This window comes from Triticum urartu, chromosome 1A, assembly GCF_056163025.1.
Source record: "Triticum urartu cultivar PI428250 chromosome 1A, HENAU_Tu73, whole genome shotgun sequence".
NCBI classification, from domain to species: domain Eukaryota; kingdom Viridiplantae; phylum Streptophyta; class Magnoliopsida; order Poales; family Poaceae; genus Triticum; species Triticum urartu.
In genome coordinates, this window is record NC_141873.1 from 10,631,476 (window position 1) to 10,642,951 (window position 11,476).

At 40.9% G+C, this 11,476-nt stretch overlaps 1 long non-coding RNA gene and 2 pseudogenes across 1 annotated transcript; 1 reads left to right on the forward strand and 2 right to left on the reverse strand.

Moving 5' to 3' along the window:
- Positions 1–769: 769 nt before the first annotated feature.
- On the reverse strand, positions 770–3,464 carry LOC147988299 (putative disease resistance protein RGA3; annotated as a pseudogene).
- A 3,432-nt stretch (positions 3,465–6,896) lies between these two features.
- On the reverse strand, positions 6,897–7,810 carry LOC147988300 (uncharacterized). Its single transcript, XR_015610729.1, has 3 exons — positions 7,513–7,810; positions 7,358–7,408; positions 6,897–7,121 (listed from the first exon to the last, which is right to left on the reverse strand). It is a non-coding gene; the product is annotated as an uncharacterized LOC147988300 (long non-coding RNA).
- A 752-nt stretch (positions 7,811–8,562) lies between these two features.
- LOC147988301 (glutenin, low molecular weight subunit PTDUCD1 pseudogene) lies at positions 8,563–9,827 on the forward strand (annotated as a pseudogene).
- The last annotated feature ends 1,649 nt before the right edge of the window (positions 9,828–11,476 follow it).

The window sequence follows — 11,476 nt, forward strand, 5'->3', positions numbered from 1 at the left end:
AGAATAATTGTTAGACTTTTTATTATATGAAAAATACGACAATATATGTACTAGTGGAAATTCCTTTAACTAGTGTGTGGAGTAGAGCTAGCAGCTAAATTCCTGCTGCTTCGCCTGGAAAAACGTCTACATGAATTCAGAAAGACATTGTAGGTGATTGGTGAAAAACCCCTCCGCAAAGGCATTGCTCCCTCCGGGGCGACTCGGGCACTTCAACCCTAGCGTAGCCGACCGCGCCCCCAATACCGACTCCCCTCCATGTTGCCACCCGAGAGGCCGGCGGTGCGCCGCATGGGAGCCGATGAAGGTGGCGGTGAGGATCTGCATGCCTTGTGCTTGGACAGGGGGCTTTATCTGTGGCGGCAACCTCGACCACTGGATCGATGTCGCCTCTGCAGCGACCGACACTCGTGGGTACTTGTTGAGTATTGTGATTAGATTGGAAACTTAGGATAGACTAGGAAGTATTGAGACTCGTCGGCACATACATATATATATGTATATATACATATATATATACACACACACATATATATATATATGTATATATGTATATATATGCCGACGAGTCTCAAGCAATAAACAACGATTTCACCAACCTCTTTCTATTCCCTTCTAACATGGTATCAGCCTAACTGATCCAAACCCTAGCCGCCGCTGCTGCTTCAGCTCCGCGCCGCCCCCGGGGCAGTTGGTCTCCATGACCACCACCAGGGGCCACACGGTCCAAACTTATGGTTCGTCCCGCCGGTCGTGTTGACTGGCTGCCCTAGAGTGTATTTTTTCCATGATCCGAAAGCCACTCAATTTGACTTAGTTCCTTAATTGCAACGACACATTCCTTTCCCATAACAGACATTGCAATATCATGCATAAGATCATGGATTTTGCATGTAGTTCTGAAACAATACTGCCCGTGGCCCTTAAATTCCTCTATGTCCAGAAAGAACGACCTTGATGCTAGCTCACTGAAAATATGTTTTCCAATGGTTTTAAGACGATCTTCCTCCTGTTCCGGGATAAAGCCATTTGTGATCCATAGTTGGATAAGCTCCTCCACATTAATCTTGCAATCCTTGGGAAATACATCACAAAAAGCAAAGCACTCCTTCATGTGTGATGGCAAGTCATTATAGCTGAGCTTTAGTATTTGCAAAATTCCAGTCTCATCGGTGCAAATGCTGCTTCTAGATGATAAAGCCTTCCATTCTTCTTCGCTGGTCTTGGTACGAAGTACAGAGCCCAATGCAGTTGCAGCTAAAGGAGAACCAGAACATCTCTTCACAATCTCAGCAACCATCTCGACTAGCTCGCCGGGCATTTCTTTCTCCGAACTGAATGCTTTGCATCAATAATTTCCTTTAAGAATCTATCGTCCAAATAAGTGAGACTGTAGGCTCTATATGCACCCATGATTTCAGCAACTTGTTTATCACGAGTGGTTGTCAACACTACACTACCCATGCCACCATGCAGACAAGCCTTCAGTGTTTCCCACTTATGGAACTCTGTTTTTCCATATATCATCCAATACAAGGAGATACCTCTGCCCGCTGACCAGTTTTTGAAGTCTATCGAGTGGTGGTTTGTATGTATCATCATTCTTCTTGGGAGACGCTTCAACTATACTCTTAGCCAGGGAGTTCACATCAGATGTATCAGATACACAGACCCAAAGCAGCAACTGGAAATGCTTCTAAACTTTAGGTTCATTGTATAGATGTTGTGCTAATGTAGTCTTGGCAAGGCCACCCATTCCAACAATGGGAATAATCATGAGATCTGAACTACTAACTTCACCAAGTAATATATCAACAATATTCTTCTTATCTTCGTGTCTGGATCTGCTGGCAATTTCTTGTGGGTCAATGATAACATTGTCCGTCTGCATCCATTTTTTGGACACAGGCAACAGTGGTCGGTACTTGAACCTAAAGGAATGCATCTCTGCTATGAGGACATAAATGACTTCAGAATCTGGCAAAGCTTACGGCCCATCTTGTAACGGAACACAATACGGTTGTGAGTAGGGAAGAGTTTAATTACATTGAACCCAAGCTTGGTGTAGTGCCCCTTCTTCTTGGCTTCACGACGGAGTGCTTCGTACTTGAATTCGTCGAAGACCTCATTTGCCTCATAAGCCACCGTCTTGAGCTCCTGGAACCAGGCTTTGGCCCCATCTCTATGCTCCATTGCCTGATTCTCGGCGTCGGTCATGGCGTCGAGTATGGCCGGAAGCTTGCGTTTGAGATTCTTTTGTTGCTCCTCCATTCCCTCCATCACCTTGTACTGGCCCAGGAAGGAGTTGGCCGTCTTGTTCACTAGCATGGACACCAGCGGCCGGATCACCATGGCGGCCACCACCTCCACCATTCGAATGCTCACACGATTGGCACTACAAAGGGAAACACGAGCACAGTGTGGAATGGAGAAGAGAATGTTGTGAGCACGATGTGCATTGCTTTGGTACTAATGAAACTGGAAGCCAAGGTGAGTATTGACTTTCTGGGAGCGAAGTCGGTGAGCTCGCGTTATGGGAACCAAAAACAACCATCCAATCTTGAACAGCTCAGCACTGGGCATTCTTTTTGGGCTGATGTATAATAGGACAACCAGCATACCACATTAATAGCTGGGGGCATCTTCATTTCTTATTGAGACAGAACCAGAGCGCAAGATGACACATGCAACTAAAATATTGCAAGTAGATCATTATATTCGGTACTAGTCGTCAACCCGTGCATTTGCACGGGCTGGTCCAGTTAATGCCTATTTGACATGAACATAAAGAAAATACAGTTATTATTATTACCAAATAAGCGATTCAGCTTCCGGTAACTACAGGTTATTTTCTATATTCGCAAGGAGAAGGGAACAATATATTTCATGGTCATATTCTTCTGTACCAAACTTAGCATGTAAGTTATGGCACATATCTTGCTTAATTGTTGCCCTCTAATTAGATTTTTTTCATGCAAATTAGTTTTCACTAATGATAACATGTACGAAATAATGGTCAAATATGTTTAGAACAATGCCACTTTCTAATATGTCATATTTTTTGGGACACAAATTGTACCTACAATCAGCCATAATGATTAATTAAGTTATTTATTACGCATTTTGAAGCTCGTTCCATGGATTTAATTATAAGTTAAATTAATACATGAAAACATGCAGGATTGAAGTATATAATTAAAATAATAATAAGTTATCGTGTGTTTAGCATGCCAAATTAAAGAAAAAATTAGTTAAGCATGAAATTTGACATGACAATTAGTTAAAAGGCATTTAAAAAACAACTGATATGAATAAGAATGTCTAAACTGCATGCGATGTTGTTGCCAACATTGAGAGAAACAAAAAAAATTGTACACACCATGGTCGCACTGATTTATAAGAACATTGGATGGATAGAACAATGGCTCAACTAAATCTCGTTTCAAGTGACAAAATATACTGCAGAAGTATGATCTGTGAAGAATTTTTATTTTAATTCATATACACGAAGGAAAAAAAAATCCTAGAATCTAAAGCAACAAATCATAAATTCATTGGTGAGTTATAAGGTCCAAAGAAAAATTATAATGATAATCGAGAAAAAAAAATCTTAAATAGATATAAAAGAGGTGCACCAACAGACAACTCCTGCCAAGGTAAAATGTAGCAATAGCTCTATGGGCTGGCTACTATAATTGGGCATCCAACTAATTGAATCAATAAAAATTACATGATATGGAGAATACAAAAGGAGTAGTTTAGTACTTCATGGCTAGGCAGAACATATTTTACATTTGATTCTGAGGTGGGAACATAATTTGCACGACAAAAGAGTTAATAACACACTCATATTAAAATAAATGTGAGAAATGTTTCTTCATTAGTAAATATACTATCTTTGATCTAGAAGAATCGTGTCTTTGCTTCAAAAACTCTGATGACTTGGGAAATTGTATGATAACTAAATATATAAGAGATTACAACATCAACTCATCTTAACAATTTATAATCTGAAGCATCCCGTCCTATTTTAGTAAAGGACATATGAGGCACATGCAAGTGAGTCCAGGCTTGTTATCCTGCGCTTTTCGTATCAAAAATAACTGCTAATAATTGGAGAGCAAAAGCCATAACTTAATATGTATATATGATTGCACTGTGGAAGGAATTAGCATCATCCAAGCTAGAATTTATCCAGCCCATTGACAATTCATTTTTTTTAGAAAATGTAATATAAATTTTAAGGACTCCCTTTATATGTGTTCTGAGCTTACAACTGTACATGGCTAAAGACCATATTAAAGTCCGAAGAAGGTAAATATTAATTTACGTACCAGTTTGGATGCATACTGGATCAAGTAGAAAGGAGAACTATCTCCTTGAACGTGCGCCTGCCGACGGGTAGACTGAAGCACAACCCTTGGTGTTTTTGCAAGGGGAATTTGAAGGAACTTGTATCCACTGATGATCTACACACCTACTGCAACCTTGATTGATGCACCGTTGTCCTGTCTGCAACCTTTTCCGGCAAGCAGCAACCAATTAACACACATTTAAAAGATCATGAACTATATTCCAACCTATACCCAGCGAACTACTTCATAATCACTATACTTGATCGCGCTAGTGTATTGGCCACTGCTCGTGATAATTATTTTGTAATACTAATCCAGAACTAAATTACAACATTGTTGAATATCCTTGGAATTACTCGCTCGGGAATGACCTACAGGACGCAGGTTGGCACATCGTTAGCAATAATAATCACGATCCATTAGGCATGACATCATCATGTGCCTTGGTTCCTGTACGTACACATAATCCGATCTTAGGTTATATAGTCAGCTAGTTGAGGCATTAAGACACATTTAGGCTATTAATCTACCAGTGAAGCAATAGAGAAAATTCAAGGTACGTACTTGTGGCCATCCAGCGATTTCTCGTGTGCCTCCGTGTGTGTTTATTTTTCTGCCGGCTGGCCGCTGTGTACATGTTCATGTTTTGGCACTGTAATCACTCACTCGGGGACCTGGAGGACACGGGGGAGGGGGGCACATCTGTGTACATTGTACGTCTATGATTTCTTTATCTTGAGTTGGACTTGGATGGTATGCTATTAGGACAATACATTAGCGTGGAGGCTTAAAATTATTAGTGTGGAGGCTGGAAGTTACATGGTTTAATCTACGCCATTATAACTTGGTCCCACCAGATAAACGGCTCATAATTTCTAATTAACGTGGTAATTTCTAGGGAGTCTCTAATTAGTATATGTATGTACGTATATGTATGTATGTATGTATGTATATGTATATGTATATGTATATGTATGTATGTATGTATGTATGTATGTATGTATGTATGTATGTATGTATGTATAGATAGATGTATAGATAGACTTGCATCAGTACATCCAATCGAATCCAGTTTTTCAAAAGTGACGTTCCACTGGTTGTGACCTTAGCAGATGGTACGAATTTTCTATCCAAATACAAAGAGTTGCAGGAATGCAAATTGAACAATTAACTCCACTGGCTATACGTGTGACAGCACACCTACTGCGCAACTACAGCATATACTTATGTCAAGTGCCTGCTGTCCAGGTAGACCAGAATAATGGTGTTCTTGGATTAGTTGAATCTTCAATACATCACATACTTATCACCGAATCAAGTGGTTATTTTATTGTTCTTTTTTTTTGGAATGGCCTCTAATTATGATTGAGTACAGGATTGATCTCAGAACAGACATAATCGGCTGGCAGAGAATTATGCCCTGTTCATATAGTCTGATGCAACACACTACTCAGTTTTTAGAATTAAATATAGAATTTTAATCTGTTGACAACAAACGTAGAAACAATTAGAATTAGCCGCCCCAGTGAGATTATCTGCAGCATCATTTTAACCGGAAAGCAATTGCCCTAATGAGATCAGCCAACCATACACATTGCCAATATAAACAAGGTGGCTGGTATTAACGATGCAGGTTTTAAATTAATCAAGTGGCTAAACCGAGGTATCGACAGCCATATGGGACAATGTGCACTTCAGTTAGAAAATGAAAACTTGCAGGCAGTAAAATAATTTATGTCAGTACACCCAGGATATTGCAAATAGAGTATTAATTATGTATTTGTGTCAGTATATCCAATGCAGTTTTTCAAATGTGACGTCCCATTGGCTGTGACCTTAGCAAGTGGTATGAATTTTCGTTCTAAGTACTCCAAAAAGTTGCAGGAATGCAAATTAAACAATTACCTCCCATGTCTAGACGTGTGAGAGGACACCTACTGTGCAACTATAAAAATATAATTCAACTTGAGTACCTGCTGCACAGGGAGGACCACAATATTGGTTTTCGTGAACTCATTGAATCTTGAATGCAACACATGCTTCCTGCTGAAGAGAGAAGACCCGGTGGCAAGTGGTTAATTTCCTGTGCTTTTTTAGTGACACCTCTAACTAACACTGAAGGGGCATGACCGAGTTCAGAGATGAGCATAATAAGCTGTCAGATGACTATCCCATTTTGATATGGACAAAGGATACACTTAATATGCTGATATGATAAAACACAACTTGTCAATCTCCTGTTATTCGATGATGAAAGATACATATGAGTACGCGATATAATTTGGTGAGCATTTTTATCTTTGACGGATACAATTTGGTGAGCTTAATATGTTCCATTATTGTGAGACAGTGAAAACCGGCATAGGAGCCATATGGAATTCTTTTTATCCGCTAAATAATGAGATCGGCTTGACTAACTAAAATCAGATGATGCCTGACTTGGCAACCATACAACGAGGGCAAAAAAAAACAAAGACAGGGAGCTAGAACAACAGTGGTGTTAGAAGATAAATTCCAGTGCCCTTTTATTGATCGCTTCCTATGGCCATATAAATGAAATGAGATCTGGGACTCGGCCAGCTGCAACATGCCTCTAGCTAGAAAGCACATTTCCTCTGATGCACATATGAAATACGACAGTCCAAAACAGAATAAACACTGAGATTATACAGATGACTGGATGCTGTAACTAACTTGGACATCGCTCCACCGGAGATGAACTTTCTTCTCACACATCAGAGAGGAACGGAATGTCCTCCACTCCACCTGCATAGTGCGCAAAGGAGGAATTTGATGATTATTTGAACTTTTGAAGCGGCATCCACATAAAGCACAGAGTTACTCAGCTAGCAAAGCACATATGTACATCGCTGTTTGGCTATGCAGCTGAATTATGCTTCGTGCTGACCCTCCTGATTCACGCAGCTAGCATGGAGATGGGCACGCCTCTCTAATTCGTGTGAATCGAATAGCTGGAAGAGACGAACAGACAGGATCGATACCTTGTGTAGACGGGGAGGCCAGACTGGCTGCCAACGGAGGAACTCCGAGATCTTCTTGTCGAGTCCATCCACAATGGAAATAAAAAGAGCTGTTAGAAGAGGATACCAGAGAGGTTGAGGGTAGGAAAGAATGGGGAAGGGTAGCGAGTGGGTACCTCGAGAGGTGGCGGTGGTGGTGGGGGGCCGGATGCGGAGCATGGAAGGGAGGTTGACGCCTCCGCCGCCTCGCACGTACGTGGAGCGGCCGCGGGCAGTGGGATCCGGGAGAGGCTGTGCCGGCGAGCGGTCCGGCCGGGGAGGAGGAGGAGGAGGAAGGGAGACGAAGAAGACGCAGATCGGCGGAGTGTGGGCTGAGCTTCTAACGTTGGGGCCTCCGAAAACTATAGCCCAGTTCGAATTTGGTGCCCTAACACACACAATGCTTACGTTGGGCCTAATCTCTCACTCCAGGCTGGGGCCTCTGTTCCAGCCTCATCTACCATTCCCCCCCCCCCCAAAAAAAATCCTACACCCATAGATGAAACTATTTCTCAAAAAAAAACATAGATGGAACTGATTGTCTCAAAAAAGCCATGGAACTGATGATTTCTCTCTCTCAAAAAAAAGATGGAACCGATGATAACGTGTCTAGAGTTAGGACCCGATATATGCTAGTAGGAGTAGCTTGTAAGAAATTACCATCCTTTACATGTAAAGGGAATTCGATGAGTCATGTCATGCTCTCTAGGTGTTAGTTTATCTTATCATCTTAGAGAACAATACAAAGTTAGTTTTATGAAAAGCAACTGAGTCTAGAAGAACCCTCCACGTGCAAGGCTTTAATAATCAAGCATATCTTAACAGACCACACACGATTGCAAACTTAGTCCTACACAAGTTTTGTCTTTCTTGTTTATGGCTGACAACCTATACAAGGTTCCAAACTCGGTTGCAAAAGTGATACTATACAGATAAGTGTGTGACATGTAAAGTGAATAAGGCAAGTCATCTTTAGCAAGCATCAGGATTTCTATACTTTGTGTATGATCATGTGCACAACTAAAAAGCAACCTTGATGATCAATCCAAAAGTATGCTTGTAGCTAGCGCAACCTAACACAATGTACCAAAAATTCATTTCAGATGCATCCAAACAAAATTATTAAAGCTGATGCAAAGAAGGAAAGAGGTGGTGCCCGGGCTACTATAAATAGGCATGAAGTACAAATATCATCACAAGCACAAGCATCAAAACCAAGAAACACTAGTTAACACTAATCCACTATGAAGACCTTCCTCATCTTTGCCCTCCTCGCCGTTGCGGCGACAAGTGCCATTGCACAAATGGAGAATAGCCACATCCCTGGTTTGGAGAAACCATCGCAGCAACAACCATTACCAACACAACAAACATTATCGCACCAACAATAACAATCCATCCAACAACAACCACAACCATTTCCACAACAGCAACCATGTTCACAACAACAACAACAACAACAACAACAACAACAACCATTATCGCAGGAACAACAACCACCATTTTCACAACAACAACCACAATTTTCGCAGCAACAACTACCACCATTTTCACAGCAACAACCACCATTTTTGCAGCAGCAACAACCAGTACTACCGCAACAACCACCATTTTCACAACAACAACAACCAATTCTACCGCAACAACCACCATTCTCGCAACAACAACCAGTTCTACCGCAACCACAAATACCATTTGTTCATCCATCTATCTTGCAGCAGCTAAACCCATGCAAGGTATTCCTCCAGCAGCAATGCAGCCCTGTGGCAATGCCACAAAGTCTTGCTAGGTCGCAAATGTTGCAGCAGAGCAGTTGCCATGTGATGCAACAACAATGTTGCCTACAGTTGCCGCAAATCCCCGAACAATCGCGCTATGAGGCAATCCGTGCCATCATCTACTCGATCGTCCTACAAGAACAACAACAGTGTCAGGGTTTCAATCAACCTCAGCAGCAACAACCCCAACAGTCGGGCCAAGGTGTCTCCCAACCCCAACAGCAGTCGCAGTAACAGAAGCAGCTCGGACAATGTTCTTTCCAACAACCTCAACAACAGCAACTGGGTCAACGGCCTCAACAACAACAGGTACCACATGGTACCTTCTTGCAGCCACACCAAATAGCTCAACTTGAGGTGATGACTTCTATTGCACTCCGTACCCTGCCAACGATGTGCAGTGTCAACGTGCCGTTGTACGGCACCACCAGTAGTATGCCATCCAGCGTTGGCACCGGAGTTGGTGCCTACTGATAAGGAAATATCTCTAGTAATATATAGTTGGATCACCGTTGCTTATTCGATGCATATGTCGATGTAGCGGTGACAAATAAAGTGTCACACAGCGTCGTGTGTGACCCGCACAAAATAGTTTAAATTCTGAAATAATATACAAATAAAGTTTTATCTAGACAATGTTCGTACTGGTGTTGTGTGGATGTCGATCTGATTGCCATGCTTGCAAGTTCATAAATTCGTCTTGCCTGGTTACAAGAGCAACCTGGTGTGTTAATTAATTATTCATGTATTGCAATAATCAAGATTTAAATATAATAGTGTCATTGTAAAATTTGGGTTGAACTGAAGCAAGGACTAACATACAACTCTTTAATGGTTGCAGATCTGAGATCTTGTTTTTTATTGGTTTGTATCTGGTTCCGACTATTACCATTGTGTACAGTGAATGTAGGAGTAATCCAAACATACGTCTGTTAGTTAGGGCTAGTACTGTTGCGATCAGGCTTGCCGGTGATTATTGTACTTGTTGGAGTCTAGCTATGTGTACGTGTAGGTAGTAGTTTGATCCCGGTTAGGATTCCTGTCAGGTTCATGTTGATTCCGGTTAGGATTCTAGTAATCTAGTACGTGTAGGTCTTAGGTCGGTTGGTCAATGCATATATATATATATATATATATATATATATATATGCACGGCTACGTGAGTTTTGGTATTGAGTAAGAAAAATGAGAAAAGAAATAAAGAGGAAATAACGGCACGACAAGCGCCCTTGGCTATCAGCTTTTGTGCACGTGTGTTTATGTAATTTTATCTGATCGAACCTGAGGGTGAAATCCAAGAGTGAAAACACAAACCGGTTTTATCGCTAATTCTATTTGCTTTTTTTGGCAAATACGTTTATTGATTCTTTGCACATTAACTTGTCGTCGAGAAAAAGTCCAGCTTTTTCTTGAACTCCATAGACACCACTAGCTAGTTAATTTTAAATAAGTTTCCAGTTTTTTCCTTGTTTTTATGTCCTTTGACTGGTTGCAGAAAATCACTACATCAATCCACAACAATTATTGTGGTAGGTACAGAAAAGGAGTTGCTGGCAGAATGGTCTGGGGGAGGGGAGGGGGGGGGGGCTATTCTTTGCACATTATTTTGTTTTGTTATTTTCATGCTCTTATACTATACCACATTTGTTCTTGATGGAATGCAAAATAAGCAACCCAAGGTAGAAACCATATAACTTGAGAGTGTGGGTGTGTGTCTACTTCACATCCTTCTCCTCATGGGTCTTGCTAGTTCAAGAATAGAAGAATTAACATGGAAGCGTGGATATCCTAGTTGACTAGTGCAGTTAGTAATAGCAATAGCTATTCCTCATGAGGTTATACAAAGTATCATTTTAATTGGAAAGCAATAGCCCTCATGAGATCAGACAACCATACACAGTTCCAAAATAAACAAGGTGTTGGCATTAAATATGCAGGATTTTAATTAGTCAAATGGCTAAATTGAGGCACCGTCAGACATATTAGACAATGTGCACTGCAATTAAAACATGTCCATGAGCATGTAATCTAGAATATTGCAAGTAGAGCAATATATTATGTATTTATGTCAAACCATCCAATGCAGTTTTTCAAAATGACGTTCCATTGGCTATGACCTTAGCAAATGATACTAATTTTCTTTCGAAATACTACAAAAAGTTGCAGGATTGCAAATTAAACAATTACCTCCACTGACTAGACGTGAAAAAACACACCAACTTCGTAACCATAAAATATAATTCATCTTGAGCAGCACCTACCGTGCAGGGAGGAACACAATTGGTTTTCATGAATTCTTTAAATCTTGAATGCATCACATGCT